This window comes from Oryctolagus cuniculus, chromosome 8, assembly GCF_051225735.1.
Source record: "Oryctolagus cuniculus isolate XC-2025 breed Fujian yellow rabbit chromosome 8, ASM5122573v1, whole genome shotgun sequence".
In the NCBI taxonomy this organism is placed as follows: Eukaryota; Metazoa; Chordata; class Mammalia; order Lagomorpha; family Leporidae; genus Oryctolagus; species Oryctolagus cuniculus.
In genome coordinates this window covers 142095205-142111814 of record NC_142874.1, presented here as the reverse complement: position 1 = coordinate 142111814, position 16610 = coordinate 142095205, and the positions used below count along the sequence as shown (strand labels likewise).

Sequence of the window (16610 nt, the reverse complement as noted above, 5' to 3'; positions counted from 1 at the left end):
ATGTGCTCAGACATACGTATCTCAGGAATGAAAGTGCCTCTGAACAATTTGAACATCTCTCTCCCTAGAAGCCTCCTGAGCTAGTGACAATGACAAAATGAGGACAGCATTATTCCCCTCACACTGGCACAAATGGACATAACACCCCACAAACTCACTCCTCCTCCAAGGGGAGGGCTACACCCTAGAACATGTTAAAGAATTTCACTCCTCTGCATTGGGCTCCAGGTATGGCTTCAGTGTCTAAAACAAAAATGGATACCAGGCTCCATGTTTGGAAAATAACAAACTTTGCTCCCAGAAATTAACAAATGAAATGACTCTTCGTTTTCTTTTTATTATTCTGAAGTAAATATTCAAGCAGATGGGAATTGGAGGGAAATATCCAGTCCTTTATCTCGATTATCAGCATGAAGCATAGATGGAGGGAAAACACACAGATGCCTGCCATAATGCAGACGGTGAGAACAGAGCACCAGCAGAGGCACTTTGAAGGCATGGCAGCTCCCCCCCCCCGCCCGGATCAAATACAGCCCGTCTCTAACTGCAGCCTTTGTCACAGAGCCTGCTCCTAGCACTATATAATCAAGTCTCGTCCTCACTTACAGCACACTCAGAACCCTGCTCTTCCTGCCTCCAGCTCACTCCCAGACATGAGGACGTTCGCCCTCCTCACTGCCATTGTCCTGGTGGCACTCCAGGCCAAGGTTGAGCCTGTGCCACCATCAGATGAAGAGATTCCAGACCAGGAGGGGACAGATGTGGGTGGCCAGGTCATGGCCATCTCCTTTGCTGAGGATGAAACCTCTGCTCTTCAGGATCCAGGTGAGAGAATCCAACATGGAGGAACTACCGAAACTGAAGAGGAAAGGTTGGAGGAAGGCTCTGGGGTTGAGTCTTCAAAGGTCTTAGTGACTCTGCTGAATTTACTTAGGTTCTCATAGCCTTGAGTTTTTTCCAACAGGGTTCAGTTCAACAGGTATGTCCAGCTAGTAGTTCCTAGTGTTCCCCACCACAGCAGGGCAACCATAGATCTGAATACTCTGGCATTTCCTACAGAGAGACTGCAAAGCAGGGAACATTCAACAAAATGGTTCAAGTGTGGACTACAGAGGTTACTAGCTGATTGGATCCAAGTACACTCTGTGCTTTGTTAAGGTATTGTGTATACCCCAAGAGGTACAAATGCATTAAGAGTTAATACTAAATGTTACAAACAAATAGAATGAAATAGAATAAACATTGAAAGTCAAAAGCCTCAAAGAGATGTTCCTCACAAAAGGCTGTGTATTCCAACATATGTCTTTGGAATAGCCTTGTCCAAATTTGGAGAGTCTTAAGGGAAGTCACCCTGGGTCAAATGTGTAATCCAGTTATGAGGACAGCATTTGACACTGCTTAGTAGAGAAACGTTGAGAACCTGGAGACCCAGCTAAAGCTGTGTTCAGATGTGTTTGACAAGGTCAGGAGCACAAAGACTCGGACAAAGGAGAAAGGGTCTCAAATCGTGTTTGTGACCACACTTGCTGTGTCTGTTCCTTCCAGTGGCTGGGTGCTCTTCCTGCTGCTGGCTGTGATGTAGTCCATATGAGACCCTCTCATCTAAGTGTGGAATGGTCCTGGCTTTTCTTGATCCTTGTATTCATAGAAGGACCCCTCTCTCTACCCTAGTTTCGCCGCTGAGAAGCCAGAAAATGCCCTGTTCGTGCAAAAAATACTGTGATCCTTGGGAGGTGATAGATGGTAGCTGCGGCCTATTTAACTCCAAGTATATCTGTTGCCGGGAAAAAGTCAAAAATGAAGAATGAACTCATCATTGCCTCCACACATTGGAGAGAACCATCTTTACTCCAGAATCGTGCCATTAAGTTTTTTTTTTTTCTATATCTCATATAAAGTCCTGGCAACCAATCTCTGTGTCAACATCTCTTTCCTATTTGCTATGCTTTTGGGTCACACTGAACTGCAATTAGCACTGTGGGGAAATCACACACTTTCCAAAGGGAAAGCTACCTCCAATTCTAGGAATATCAAGCATGAACACATACTTCAGAAAATAAAAGCTGCTAGGGAACTTCAAGTCCTGATTTTGCTCTATGTGTCCCCCTGGATTGTCTGCTCAGGTACCAACATTGAGTGGAGATTCACTCTGAAGAAGAGTTCACATGTGTTAAGACAAAGCATTTGTGTCTGCTTCAAGTTTATGGTCACCCCATGATTACATCTTTGGAAGGATGACCATCCCTACACTCATAGCACGGGGCATTGACATGAGACCTGGGGTCACAACAGCTGCACTGATCTACCTTGAATTCAGGTGGGAAGGGGCAGTTCATAAACACCATGGAGGAGAGCAACAAGCACAGGAGCCCACCCTGAGATGGACTCATTTTCAGTAGCACCTCCCCAGGCCCAATACACACTTGAGAGTCAATCCCCCACATCGGTCTCCTGAGTGTCCATAAGCTGTGGTGACCCTAACACTGCTGTGAAGTGTTGCTGAGGGGGCACCACTAGAAACTGTGAGGGAGAAAGCAGGTCTCCAGCAGTGGGGAGTCCATGGTAATTTTGGTGCAGATGTTCTCATACTGAAAGTCACCATGTGCATCAGTGAGCGAGGTGAAGGTCTACCTGATCTCGCTATATGACAGCACCCATGCTGGCCTTGTGCACAGCACACATGGAGTCTGCACTGAGGATGCAATTTCTCCCTCCCTACTCTGTCCCCAGATCGTGCCCACCCAAACACATGAATCACAAAGCCTGCACTCTCCCTAGGCTGTCTGCCTTTTCCCTACCATTCACTCATGTTGCTGAGGTGCACTGTCTCCCATGGGCCCGTATGACTTCTTCGTTTTTGTGTGTGGGGGTCTGCATTCTGAACCCTTTCCAGCACCACATGCCCACAGACCTATGGAAACTAGACAAATACGTTCCTTGAACAGTACTTAGTCAAGGCACAAGGTGCCGGAGGGCTCTCTTTGTGACCCTAGACTCCTCATATGCTCTGGATAAGTGTTTCCATCTGGTAATCTCACAACACCTGTTCCGAAAAATAATATGTAAGTTTAAGCCACAGCCACTTTAATGCACAATCACTGGATGCTTGTGCAAGATAGCCGTTTTAAGAGATGACATTTGGGCCTGTGCCGCGGCTCACTAGGCTAATCCTCCACCTTGCAGTGCCGCAGCACACCGGGTTCTAGTCCCAGTTGGGGAAATGGATTCTGTCCCGGTTGCCCCTCTTCCAGGGCAGCTCTCTGCTGTGCCCCAGGAGTGCAGTGGAGGATGGCCCAAGTGCTTGGGCCCTGCACCCCATGGGAGACCAGGAGAAGCACCTGGCTCCTGCCATCGAATCAGCGTGGTGCGCTGGCCGTAGCGCGCTGGCTGCGGCGGCCATTGGATGTGAAGCAACGGCAAAAGGAAGACCTTTCTCTCTGTCTCTCTCTCACACTGTCCACTCTGCCCGTCAAAAAAAAAAAAAAAGAGATGACATTTGAAAGAAGGAATACTGTGCTTCAATTCGTGTTACCCTTCTCCATTTTGTATTCAAATAATCCAATACACCCAGACAACAGTTTGAACACCAGCACCAAGAAAAATGATCAAGACCCAGAAATTGGAACACTCCCTTTCTGGAGGAGAATGGAGTCTCAGCGTGACAGCTTTAACACATTTGGTTGGAACACTGCTGAAAAGTTTTGTGCTTTTATTTTAAATGAGTTGTAGTTAACATTGATATTGTTCCAGATGGTTCCTTCAGTTAAAAACTAAGGTACCATAACACAAAAGTGATCATGTGCAGTGGATTTTGGAAACACAACAAGCATGTTGAACACCTGCTAGTTTTCTTCTTTTTTAAAGATTTATTACTGTTTTTGAAAGACGGTTTTACAGAGAGGCAGAGGCAGAAAAAGAGAGAGATGCCAAGTCCATCCGCTGACTCACTGAGACAGGCAGGAGAAGCGCTGGTCTGAAGCCAGGAGCCAGGAGCTTCCTCGGGCCTCCCCTGTCTGTGCAGAGGCGCAAGTGGAGCAGCTGGGACATGAACCACCGCCCTTAGTGATTTCCAGTACTGTGGGAAGAGGCCTCCCTGCTATACCACAGTGCTGGTCCCAAGGAAGCATAAATTTTTATAAAGATGGTGGAGAGGTGCTAGACATCAGGGTACAGACTTAGAACGAAGTTTGATCTTGCTTAAAAGGATTGAACTCAGATTTTCAAGGTTAACACTGAATGTTTCCACCATAAAGAAGTGATAAATGTTGGAGAGGGCAGATATGTTGGATTCAATTGAACATCACACTATGTATTCATGCATGAAACATCACACGGTACTTCATAAATGTTCAAGTTTTATATACCATAAACAATCAAGATTTTTTTAAAAGAAAAATTTCAAATGGAGAGAATAACTAATCTATTTACTTCTAGTTCTGTTTTGTTTGAATTCTCACTTCCTGAAGTTCTTTTCTGATTAACACAACATGATCAACTCTGCTTGGCATCTCTATGTCCCACTTTCTACAAAACATAGCTTCTGTTGTGGATTTCTCTGTTAATAGTGTTTCACATCTATATGTCCATGCTCAAAATCACGCAAAAAAAAAAAAAATTAGTCAGATGCAAAAGCCCAACAGCTCTGTGTCATTGAAATATCCCAGTGCTGAAACAGCATGTTAGTTTGAGAATCTTACAACACATTTTTAAAGTAATATTCCCAGCACACATCTTCTTTCTTAGATGGAATAGCCTCTAGGTATCATATACATTAGTCTAAAAACATGGGTGTGAAGGTACAAGCAGGATAAGGCAATAGGATGACCCTCTCACATTTAGAAGCTTTCAACAGAAAGCACCTTTCTGTCATTATTGTACTGGAATCTCACTGTCCTGGTTTCTTATCATTTCCTTTCTGTATCGAGGTGAAGGCATATTGGGTGGATGCACATTTAACATTGTTATTTCCTCCTGGGGAATTAAATCCTTCATCATTATATAATGCACTTCCCACCTCTTTATACCAACTTAATTTGAAATTTATTTATCTGGTAGAAATCTGATTATTGCCTTCCTTGGACTCCATCTGTGTGAAATATCTCATGGTATGTGTTACTTTCAGTGCCCATGTGCCCCTAGATGTGGAGTTATGTTGTAAGCAGCATAGAATGAGTGCTTTCATCAATTCACTTAGTCACTTGGCATATTTATAACTAGAGAGTTTACTCCATTTACATTCAAGGTAACTGTGGATACACAGTAGCTCACTCATGTTGTCTGATATTTCTTTTCTAGTGCCATTTCCTTCACTTTCATCTCAGAGAGTTTGGGAATGTTGGCACACGTGAGTATATTGATGAAAAACTCAAAATTTTGATATACAAAGTGGTCAGATATCGATTATGGGAAAGTATTAGTGCACACTAATGTGTACATTTGTTGACAGTAGTTAGATTTGGACAGAACCGTAGCTGAGTTCAGGGAAGGGATCTCATCAAACTTTTTTATTTTATTTTATTTTTATGTTTGACAGGCAGAGTGGACAGTGAGAGAGAGAGACGGAGAGAAATGTCTTCCTTTTGCCATTGCTTCACGCTCCAATGTCCGCCACGGCAAGCACACCTCGCTGATCCGAAGCCAGGAGCCAGGCGCTTCTCCCGGTTTCCCATGTGTGTGCAGGGCCCAAGAACTTGGGCCATCCTCCACTGCACTCCTGGGGCACAGCAGAGAACTGGCCTGGAAGAGGGGCAACCGGGACAGAATCTGGCGCACCGACCAGGACATGAACCTGGTGTGCCGGCACTGCAAGGCGGACAATTATCTTATTTACCCGCAGCGCCGGCTTCATCAGACTTTTGACATTTGATTTTGTCCTTCTACGGATATAAAATTTTCCAAACATAAAAGTTTTAGGCCTCCGAAAATGCTAGGGACAATGGTGTTGATTATTCTGCTATCTCTCAAAGCAGAAGATGTATCTGGATCATGCTCCATGTGATGTGCTCAGACATACGTATCTCAGGTATGAAAGTGCCTCTGAACAATTTGAACATCTCTCTCCCTAGAAGCCTCCTGAGCTAGTGACAATGACAAAATGAGGACAGCATTATTCCCCTCACTCTTGCACAAATGACAAAACACCCCACAAACTCACTCCTCCTCCAAGGGGAGGGCTGGCTACACCCTAGAACATGTTAAAGAATTTCACTCCTCTGCATTGGGCTCCAGGTATGGCTTCAGTGTCTAAAACAAAAATGGATACCAGGCTCCATGTTTGGAAAATAACAAATTTTGCTCCCAGAAATTAACAAATGAAATGACTCTTTGTTTTCTTTTTATTATTCTGAAGTAAATATTCAAGCAGATGGGAATTGGAGGGAAATATCCAGTCCTTTATCTCGATTATCAGCATGAAGCATAGATGGAGGGAAAACACACAGATGCCTGCCATAATGCAGACGGTGAGAACAGAGCACCAGCAGAGGCACTTTGAAGGCATGGCAGCCCTCACCTCCGGATCAAATACAGCCCGTCTCTAACTGCAGCCTTTGTCACAGAGCCTGCTCTGTCTTGTCTTCACTCATAGAACACTCAGAACCCTGCTCTTCCTGCCTCCAGCTCACTCCCAGACATGAGGATGTTCGGCCTCCTCACTGCCATTGTCCTGGTGGCACTCCAGGCCAAGGCTGAGCCTGTGCCACCATCAGATGAAGAGATTCCAGACCAGGAGCAGACAGATGTGGGTGGCCAGGTCATGGCCATCTCCTTTGCTGAGGATGAAACCTCTGCTCTTCAGGATCCAGGTGATAGAATCCAATGTGGAGGAACTACCCAAACTGAAGAGGAAAGGTTGGAGGAAGGCTCTGGGGTTGAGTCTTCAAAGGTCTTAGTGACTCTGCTGAATTTACTTAGGTTCTCATAGCCTTGAGTTTTTTCCAACAGGGTTCAGTTCAACAGGTATGTCCAGCTAGTAGTTCCTAGTGTTCCCCACCACAGCAGGGCAACCACAGATCTGAATACTCTGGCATTTCCTATAGAGAGACTGCAAAGCAGGGAACGTTCAATACAAAATGGTTCAAGTGTGGACTACAGAGGTTACTAGCTGATTGGATCCAAGTACACTCTGTGCTTTGTTAAGGTATTGTGTATACCCCAAGAGGTACAAATGTATTAAGAGTTAATACTAAATGTTACAAACAAATAAAATGAAATAGAATAAACATTGGAAGTCAAAAGCCTCAAAGAGATGTTCCTCACAAAAGACTGTGTATTCCAACATATGTCTTTGGAATAGCCTTGTCCAAATTTGGAGAGTCTTAAGGGAAGTCACCCTGGGTCAAATGTGTAATCCAGTTATGAGGACAGCATTTGACACTGCTTAGTAGAGAAACGTTGAGAACCTGGAGACCCAGCTAAAGCTGTGTTCAGATGTGTTTGACAAGGTCAGGAGCACAAAGACTCGGACAAAGGAGAAAGGGTCTCAAATCGTGTTTGTGACCACACTTCCTGTGTCTGTTACTTCCAGGGGCTGGGTGCTCTTCCTGCTGCTGGCTGTGATGTAGTCCATATGAGACCCTCTCAGCTCAGCTGGAACAGTCCCTGCTTTTCTTTGAACCCTGTGTTCGTTGCCAGACCCTCTCTCTGTATCCTTGTTCGTCTGCTGATACTGTTGATTCTGCCAAGACCCCCGTTAAAACTGAGAAACCTGTTACCACCCAGACCTCTGACCCCTGGGACCAATGAGACTGCCGAGACGCCCGTAACAGCCCAGATTCCCGCGACAGTCAGGACCATCAAAAGTGATCTTCAGTTTATAAGACGCTGTGATCCTCGAGAAGAAGTATGTGGTATCTGCCACGAGGTTCCTACACTCATCCATATCTGTTCCAGAAGAAGACACAGAAATGAAGAATGAACTTGTCATTTCCTTCACCCATTGAATAGAACCACCTTTACTCCAGAACCTTGCATTAACTTTTTTTTCTCTATCCCATTTAAAGTCCTTGCAACTAATTTCTGTGTCAACATCTCTTTTTTATTTGCTTTGTTTTTGAGTCACACTGAACTGCAATTAGCACTGTGGGCAACCAAACACTTTCCAAAGGAAAAACTACCTCCAAGTTGTCTAGTTTGCTGCAGTTTTTCTAGGTCCTTGAGATGCGCTGAAAGTTCATTTATTTGGTACCTTTCCAATTTCTTAATATAGGCACCTATTGCTATAAACTTGCCTCTCAATACTGCTTTTGACATATCCCATAAGTTTTGATATGTTGTGTTGTTATCCTCATTTACTTCCAGAAAGTTTTTGATTTCTCTTTTGATTTCTTGAATGACCCAGTGTTCATTCAGGAGCATTTTGTTCAGTCTCCATGTGTTTGCATACTTTCTGGGGTTTCCTGAGTGCTAATTTCCAGCTTCATTCCGCTGTGGCCTGAGAAGCTGCATGGTATGATTCTAATTTTTTTAAATTTGCTGAGACTTGCTTTATGACCTAGTATGTGATCAATCCTAGAGAAGGTTCCATGCACTGCTGAGAAGAATGTAAAGTCTGTAGATGTAGGATTGAAAGTTGTGTAGATATCTCTTAGATCCATTTGGGCAATAGTGTCAATTATATCTGCTGTTTCCTTGTTGATCTTCTGTCCGGATGATCTGTCTATTTCTGAGAGTGGAGTATTGAAGTCCCCCAGTACTATTGTATTGGAGTCTAAATCTCCCTTTAAGTCCCTTAACATATCTTTAAAATAGACCGGTGCCCTGTAATTAGGTGCATATACATTTATAATAGTTACATCTTCCTGTTGAATTGAACCCTTAATCATTATATAGTGTCCCTCTTTGTCTCTCTTAACAGTTTTTGTATTAAAGTTTATTTTGTCTGATATTAATATGGCTACACCTGCTTTTTTTTGGTTTCTGTTGGCATGGAATATCTTTTCCCAACCTTTCATTTCAGTCTGCATGCCTCTTTGTTAGAGAGATGTGTTTCTTGTAGGCAGTAAATAGATGGGTTTTGTTCCTTAATCTATTCAGCCAGTCTATACCTTTTAACTGAAGAGTTAAGTCCATTAACGTTTAATGTGATATTAACACATAGTGACTTTGCCCTGCCATTTTCCCAGAGATATTTTCTAGTATATGCTTTGAGCTTCCCATGCTTTTTACTGGTAGGTGTTCTTCCTTTCCCTTCTTTCATATTGATGGCCGTGTTTCTGTGTTTCTGAGTGTAGCACATCTTTAAGTATCTTTTGCAGGGTGGGCCGGACGAGTGGCCACAAAGTCTTTCAATTTCTGTTTGCTATGAAAGGTCTTTATTTCACCTTCATTCCCAAATGAAAGCTTAGCAGGATATAGTATTCTGGGCTGGCAATTTTTCTCTCTTAGCACCTGTGCTATGTCTCGCCATTCCCTCCTAGCCTGTAGTGTTTCTGATGAGAAGTCTGCTGTGAGTCTACTTGGAGATCCTCTGAGAGTAATCTGATGTTTCTCTCTTGCACATTTTAGGATCTTTTCTTTATGTTTCACTGTGGTTAGTTTAATTACAACGTGTCGTGGTGAGGATCTCTTTTGGTCATGTTTACTAGGGGTTCTATGAGCTTCCTGTACTAGGATGTCTGTGTCCTTCTCCAAACCCGGAAAGTTCTCTGCTAGTGTCTCACTAAAAAGGCCTTCTAATCCTTTCTCCCTCTCCATGCCTTCAGGAACTCCTAGAACCTGAATGTTGGTTTTTTTTTAATAGTATCCTGTAGATTCCCAACAATATTTTTTAGATTTCTAATTTCCTCTTCTTTTCTTTGGTTTGACTGTATGTTTTCCTGTGCTCTGTCTTCTAAGTCCGATATTCTCTCTTCTGTTTCACTGACTCTGTTTTAAGGCTCTCTCATGTGCTTGTCATTTGATCTATTGAGCTCTTCATTTCATTTAGATTTCTATTCACTATCACCCTTTCCTGTTCTACTACTTTCTGCAATTCATTTTGATTCTTCCTTAAAATTTCATTTTCACGAGAGATTTTCAATCCTGTCCAATAAGGATTTCTGTAGTTCAAGGATTTGCTTTTGAAAACTTCTAAATGTTCTTATAATAAATTTTTTGAAATCCATATCTTGCATTTCTTCTATCTCATCATCTTCATAATCTTGGCTTGGGGTGTTTTGTTCATTTGAAGGTGTCGAGTGTCTTCGTTAATCTTGTTCCCTGATTTTGTGTTTGTTGCTTGGCATTGTTAATTATTCTTCCCTCACTGTGAGTTTTTTTTTTTTTTAACTTTTATTTAATTAATATAAATTTCCAAAGTACAGGTTATGGATTACAGTGGCTTCCCCCCCATAACGTCCCTCCCACCCGCAATCCTCCCCTTATCCACTCCTTCTCCCCTTCCATTCATATCAAGATTCATTTTTGATTCTCTTTATATACAAAAGATCAGTTTAGCATACATTAAGTAAAGATTTCAACAGTTTGCTCCCACACAGAAACATAAAGTGAAAAATACTGTTTGAGTATTACTTATGGCATTAAATCTCAATGTACAGCACACTAAGGACAGAGATCCTACATGAGGAGTAAGTGCACAGTGACTCCTGTTGTTGACTTAACAAATTGACACTCTTGTTTATGGCATCAGTAATCACTGAGCTGCCAAGGCTATGGAAGCCCCCTGAGTTCACCAACTCTGATAATATTTAGACAAGGCCATGGTCAAAGTGGAAGTTCTCTCCTCCCTTCAGAGAAAGGTTCCTCCTTCTTTGATGACCCGTTCTTTCCACTGGGATCTCACTCGTGGAGATCTTTCATTTAGGTGTTTTTTTTTTTTTCCCCAGAGTGTCTTGGCTTTCCATACCTGAAATACTCTCATGGGCTTTTCAGCCAGATCTGCGTGCCTTAAGGGCTTATTCTTAGGCCAGAGTGCTGTTAGGACATCTGCCATTCTATGGGTCTGCTGTGTATCTCGCTTCCCATGTTGGATCGTTCTCTCCCTTTTTTATACTATCAGCTAGTGTTTGCAGACACTATTCTTGTTTATGTGATCCCTTTGGCTCATAGTCCTATCATTATGATCAATTGTGAACAGAAATTTATCACTGGGACTAGTGAGATGGCATTGGTACATGCCACCTTGATGGGATTGAATTGGAATCCCCTGGTATGTTTCTAACTCTACCGTTTGAGGTAAGTCAGCCTGAGCATGTCCGAATTGCACATCTCTTCCCTCTCTTATTCCCACTCTCATATTTAACAGCGATCACTTTTCAGTTAAGTTTCAGCACTTAAGAAGAATTGTGTATTGATTACAGTATTCAACCAAAAGTATTAAGTAGAACAAACAAAAAAAAAAGAGGTTTTTTTTTTTTTTTTTATACTGTGTCTGTGTTACATGGACTGTCTGCTGTTGGAGGAGCCTTGGAGGCTTGAGGTGGGTGTGGCCAGAGAGCTCTGCTTGGTTCCTCCAGGTTAAGTGTGTGCAAAGGTGACACCCTCAGGTTATGCATGGTAAATCTCTTTTTATTTATTTATTTATTTTTTAATTTTTTAATTTTTTTATTTTTTTATTCAGGAGGTAAGTAATACCGCAAGGCTGAGTAAAATTGATGGTATTTACCTTCCGATCTGAATCTGTGTGGGCTCAGTTTCTTTTGTGGATTCCCACTGGGTTGCCTAGGCTACTGAATTGTAGTGCTCAGGTCATTAGCTCTACCCTTTTGTTATGTATATCCAGAATGGGGCCTGCTCTTTGTCTCTTGCTTGCCTTTGCAAGGTCGGAGGAAAAGGAAACTCATCTGTACCACTATCCCCCACATTTTTTTTTCCTTGCTTCCCTCTAGACTCTGTCTGCCATTTCCCCGCCAATGTCTTGGGTTACAGAGCTCACCCCCACTTCCAGCGCCCATGTGTGGACTCGGAGCCGTGGGCGTCCCTGCTCTTCCCGCTGGTCGTCTGTGTCACATCCACTCCCCTTCTAGCACTGGTGTGCAGACCCTGCGGCTCCTGGCCTCGGCGGCTCCAGTGGCTCTGGTGGCTTCCGCAGCTCCCTCGGCTCAGCTTGCACCCAGTGGGCAACCTTGATCTCCCAGTAGGTCCTCCGGGTCACAGCCACTAGATCCGAAAGAGTTTCCTCTGCAATTTTTCATTGATCCTTTTTTTGAGACTACCGTAACTCCACTTATTAAACTATCTTTTCCCGAACTATCAGTGTGCGTCCACACTACTCTGCCATCTTGGCTCTGCCACCCATTAATGTTCAATCTTTATGTATCAGGTAACAATACGGATTTTTTAAGGAAAAAAGAAGTTTCAAACGGAGAGAACTATCTACTCTATTTGCTTTTAGTCCTGTTTCCTTAGTTCTCGTTTCCTGTGATTCTTTTCTGATTAACACAACATGATCAATTCTGCTTGGCATCTCTAGGTCTCACTTTCTACAAAACAGAGCTTCTGTTGTTGATTTCTCTGAAAATAGTGTTTCCCATCTATATGTCCATGGTCATTTTTGCCCCCAAAAATAAAATCAGTCAGATGCTAAAGTCCCAAACTCTGTGTCAGTGAAATATCCCAATGCTGACACAGTGCTTTAGTTTCAGAATCTCACAACACATTTTTAAAGTAATATTCCCTGCACACACCTTCTTTGTTAGATGGAATAACGTCTAGATTTCATGTATGTTAGTCTAAGAACATGGGTGTGTAGGTGCGAAAAAGATAAGGGAATAGGATGACCCTCTCATGTTTGGTAGCTTTGATTTTCCTAGAAACAGAAAGCACCTTTCTGTCATTATCGTACTGGAATCTCACTGTTCTGGTCTCTTATCATTTCCTTTCTGTATCGAGGTGAAGGCATATTGGGTGGATGCACATTTAAAGTTGTTATTTTCTTCTGGTGAATTACATCCTTCATCATTATATAATGGCCTTCCCATCTCTTTATACCACTTTTAATTTATTAATCTGGTAGAATAAGGCTATTGCATTCTTTTGGACTCCATCTGCTTGGAATATCTCATGCTATTTGTTACTTTCAAAGCCCATGTGTCCCTAGAATTGGAGCTATGTTGTAAGCAGCATAGAATTGAGTTTTTCATTAACTCACTTAGGTACATGACATATTTATAACTAGAGAGTTTACTCCATTTACATACAAGGTAATTGTTGATATATAGTTGCTCGCTCCTGCTGCTTGACATTTGTTTCTTACTGTGATTTCCTTCAGTTTATCTCAGAGAATATCAGAATATTGGCACACTTATATATATTGATGACAGAACTAACATGTTTTGATATACAAAGTGATCAAGATATTGCATGAGAGGAAAATATTAGTGCAGACTAATGTGTATATTTGTTGACAGTAGTTAGATTTGGACAGAACCGTAGCTGAGAACAGGGATGGGATCTCACCAGACTCTCTGCATTTGAATTTTTGTCCTTCTACAGGTTTTAAGATTTTCCAAACGTAAAAGTTGCAGTCTCAAAAACGATAGAGGTAATGGTGTTGATTCCTCTGCTATCTCTCAACATAGACTGCTGTATCTGGATATCCTCCAAGTGCTGTGCTTAGACACATGTCCTGCAGGAATGAAAGTGCCTCTGAACAATTTGAACATCTCTCTCCCCAGAGGCCTCCTGACCAGGTGACAACAACAGCATGAGGACAGCAATTCTCCCCTTCACACTGGCCCAAAGGGAGTTAACACCCCAAAAACTCATTCCTCCTCCATGGGGAGGGCTACACCCTAGAACATGCTAAAGAATTTCACTCCTCTGCATTGGGCTCCAGGTATGGCTTCAGTGTTTAAACCTCAAATTGATAACAGGCCCATGTTTGGAAAATAAGAATCTTTGCTCCCAGAAATTAACAAATGAAATGACTCTTTGTTTTCTCTTTATTACCTTGCAGTAAATATTCAAACAGATGGGAATTAGGAGGAATATCCAGTCCTTTATCTTGATTATCAGCATGAAGCAAAAACGGAGAAAAAACACACAGATGCCTGCCATAGTACAGGCGGTGCGAACAGAGCACCATCAAAGGCACTGGTGGGCATGGCAGCTCTCAATTCCTGTTCAAAGACACCCCGTCTCTAACTGCAGCCTTTGTCACAGAGCCTGCTCCTAGCACTATATAATCAGGACTCGTTCTCAGGCATAGCACACTCAGAATCGTGCTCTTCCTGCCTCCAGCTCACTCCCAGACATGAGGACATTCACCCTCCTCACTGCCATTGTCCTGGTGGCACTCCAGGCCAAGGCTAAGCCTTTGTCACCATCAGATGAAGAGATTCCAGACCAGGAGCAGACAGATGTCGGAGACAAGGTCATGGCCAACTCCTGTGCAGAGGATGAAACTTCTGCTCTTCAGAACCGAGGTGAGAGACTCCAACATGGAAGAACTATGGAAACTGAGGCAGGAGGATTGAAGGAAGGCTCTGGAATTGAGTCTTCAAAGGTCTCAGTCACTCTGCTGAATTTACTTAGGTTCTCATAGCCTTGAGTTTTTTCCAACAGGGTTCAGTTCAACAGATACGTCCAGCTAGTAGTTCCTGGTGTTCCCCATCACAGTAGGACAACCATAGATCTGAATATTCTGCATTTCCTATAGAGAGAGTGAAAAGAAGCGGACGTTTGATACAAAATGCAACAAATCTAGACGACTACAGAGGTTACAAGCTGACTGGATTCAAATACTTTTTATTAAGATAATGTGTATCCCACAAAAAGTGCAAATGTATTATGAGTTAATACTAAATGTTACAAACAAAGTAAATATGGGACAAAGCAGTGGCTCACTTGGCTAATCCTCCACCTGTGTTCCCGGCATCCCATATATGTGCCAGGTTCTATTCCCTGCTGCTCCTCTTCCAGTCCAGCTCTCTGCTGTGGCCCAGGAAGACAGGGTAGAATGGCCAAGTGCTTGGGCACCTGCACCCACGTGGGAGACCAGGAGGAAGCACCTGACTCCTGGCTTTGGATTGGCACAGTGCTGGTCATAGCGGCAAATTGGGGGGTGAACTAACAGAAGGTAGACCTTTCTCTATGTCTCTCTCTCTCATTCTCTAACTCTATCTGTCAAATAAAAAAAATAAAATAAAATTGTATATATATTAGAAGTCAAATGACTCTAGGAGATGTTCCTCCTAAAAAGACTGTGTATTCCAACATACGCTGTGAAATAGCCTTGTTCAAATTTGGAGAGTCTTAAGGGAAGTCACCATGGGTCAAATGTGAATACCCAGTTGTGAGGACAACATTTGACACTGCTTAGTAGAGAAACGTTGAGAACTGGTAAACCCAGCTGAACCTGGGTTCAGATGTGTTTGACGAGCTCAGGAGCATAAAGAGTCAGACAAAGAAGAATGGGTCTCAAATCGTGTTTGTGACAACACTTCTTTGTCGCGCCCCCTCTTCGTGGAGGAACGACACAGGACCCTGCGCTGTTCTTTCGTCTGCTCGGCCCTTCCTGGGTTTGCTGCTGGTTCTTCCCAGGTTGGCTACCAACCCTTCCACCTCCGTGGAAGGGCGGTTCCCCCTGCCACTTTCCCCACTTCCGCGGGGAAGCAGCACACCGCCAGCCGGCTCTCTCGGGGGCTGCTCAGGTGTTCCTTCAGATAGATGTTCCTGGTGCATGTTGTCTCTCTCCTCCTTTATAGTCCTCTTCCACCAATCCCAACTCTGCTACCCACACGCCGAGTACGCTGCTCTCCTGCAATCAGCAGCAGGATCAGCTCGTGCAGGTCATCGCTCAAGTTGGCGAGAGACAGCTGCGTAGAAGCTGTTTACTCCTCTCCCAGTGCCATATTGTGGGAGAGCAGATGCATAGAATAAGTCTTAATTCGAGTAACTTAGTCTAGTCCGAGATGCTCCCCACACTTCTTGTGTCTGTTACTTCCAGTGGCTGGGTGCTCTTCCCACTGCTTGCTGAGATGTAGCCCCCATGAGACCCTCTCATCTCAATGTGGAATGGTGCTGGCTTTTCTTTGATCCCTGTGTTCATTGACAGACACTCTCTCTGTACCCTAGGTTGCCCACAGAATCTGAAACCATACTGTAGCTGCAAATGGCGCTGTGGCATTGGAGAGGAGGAGAAAGGAATCTGCCATAAGTTTCCTATAGTCACCTATGTCTGTTGCAGAAGACCATGACCAGGACATGAAGAATGAACTCATCATTGCCTCCACACATGGAACAGAACCACCTTTACTCAGAATCTTGTCATTAAGGTTTTTTTTTCTGTATCTCATATAAAGTCCTTGCAACCAATCTCTGTGTCAACATCTCTTTCCTATTTGCTATGTTTTTGGGTCACACTGAACTGCAATTAGCACTGTGGGCAACCAAACACTTTCCAAAGGAAAAACTACCTCCAAGTTCTAGGAATATTCAGGAGAAACACATACTTCAGGAAACAAAAGGTGCTAGGGAACCTCAAGTCCTGATTTTGATGTATGTGTCCCCCTAGATTATCAGTTCAGGTACCTACACTTAGTTGAGATTCACTCTGAAGAAGAGTTCACTGTGTTAAGGCAAGCATTTATGTCTGCTTCAAGTTTATGGTCACTCCATGAGTACACCTCAGGAAGGATCACTGTCCTCACACCCATAGCACTGGGGTATTG

The 16610-nt window shown here is 43.3% G+C and overlaps 2 long non-coding RNA genes across 2 annotated transcripts; both read left to right on the top strand.

Annotated features, from left to right (window-relative positions):
- Window positions 1–578: 578 nt before the first annotated feature.
- On the top strand, window positions 579–1911 carry LOC149125215 (uncharacterized). Its single transcript, XR_016212610.1, has 2 exons — window positions 579–825; window positions 1672–1911. It is a non-coding gene; the product is annotated as an uncharacterized LOC149125215 (long non-coding RNA).
- Window positions 1912–14015: 12104 nt separating this feature from the next.
- LOC149125214 (uncharacterized) lies at window positions 14016–16254 on the top strand. The gene is made up of 2 exons (XR_016212609.1): window positions 14016–14363; window positions 16015–16254. It is a non-coding gene; the product is annotated as an uncharacterized LOC149125214 (long non-coding RNA).
- Window positions 16255–16610: the final 356 nt, after the last annotated feature.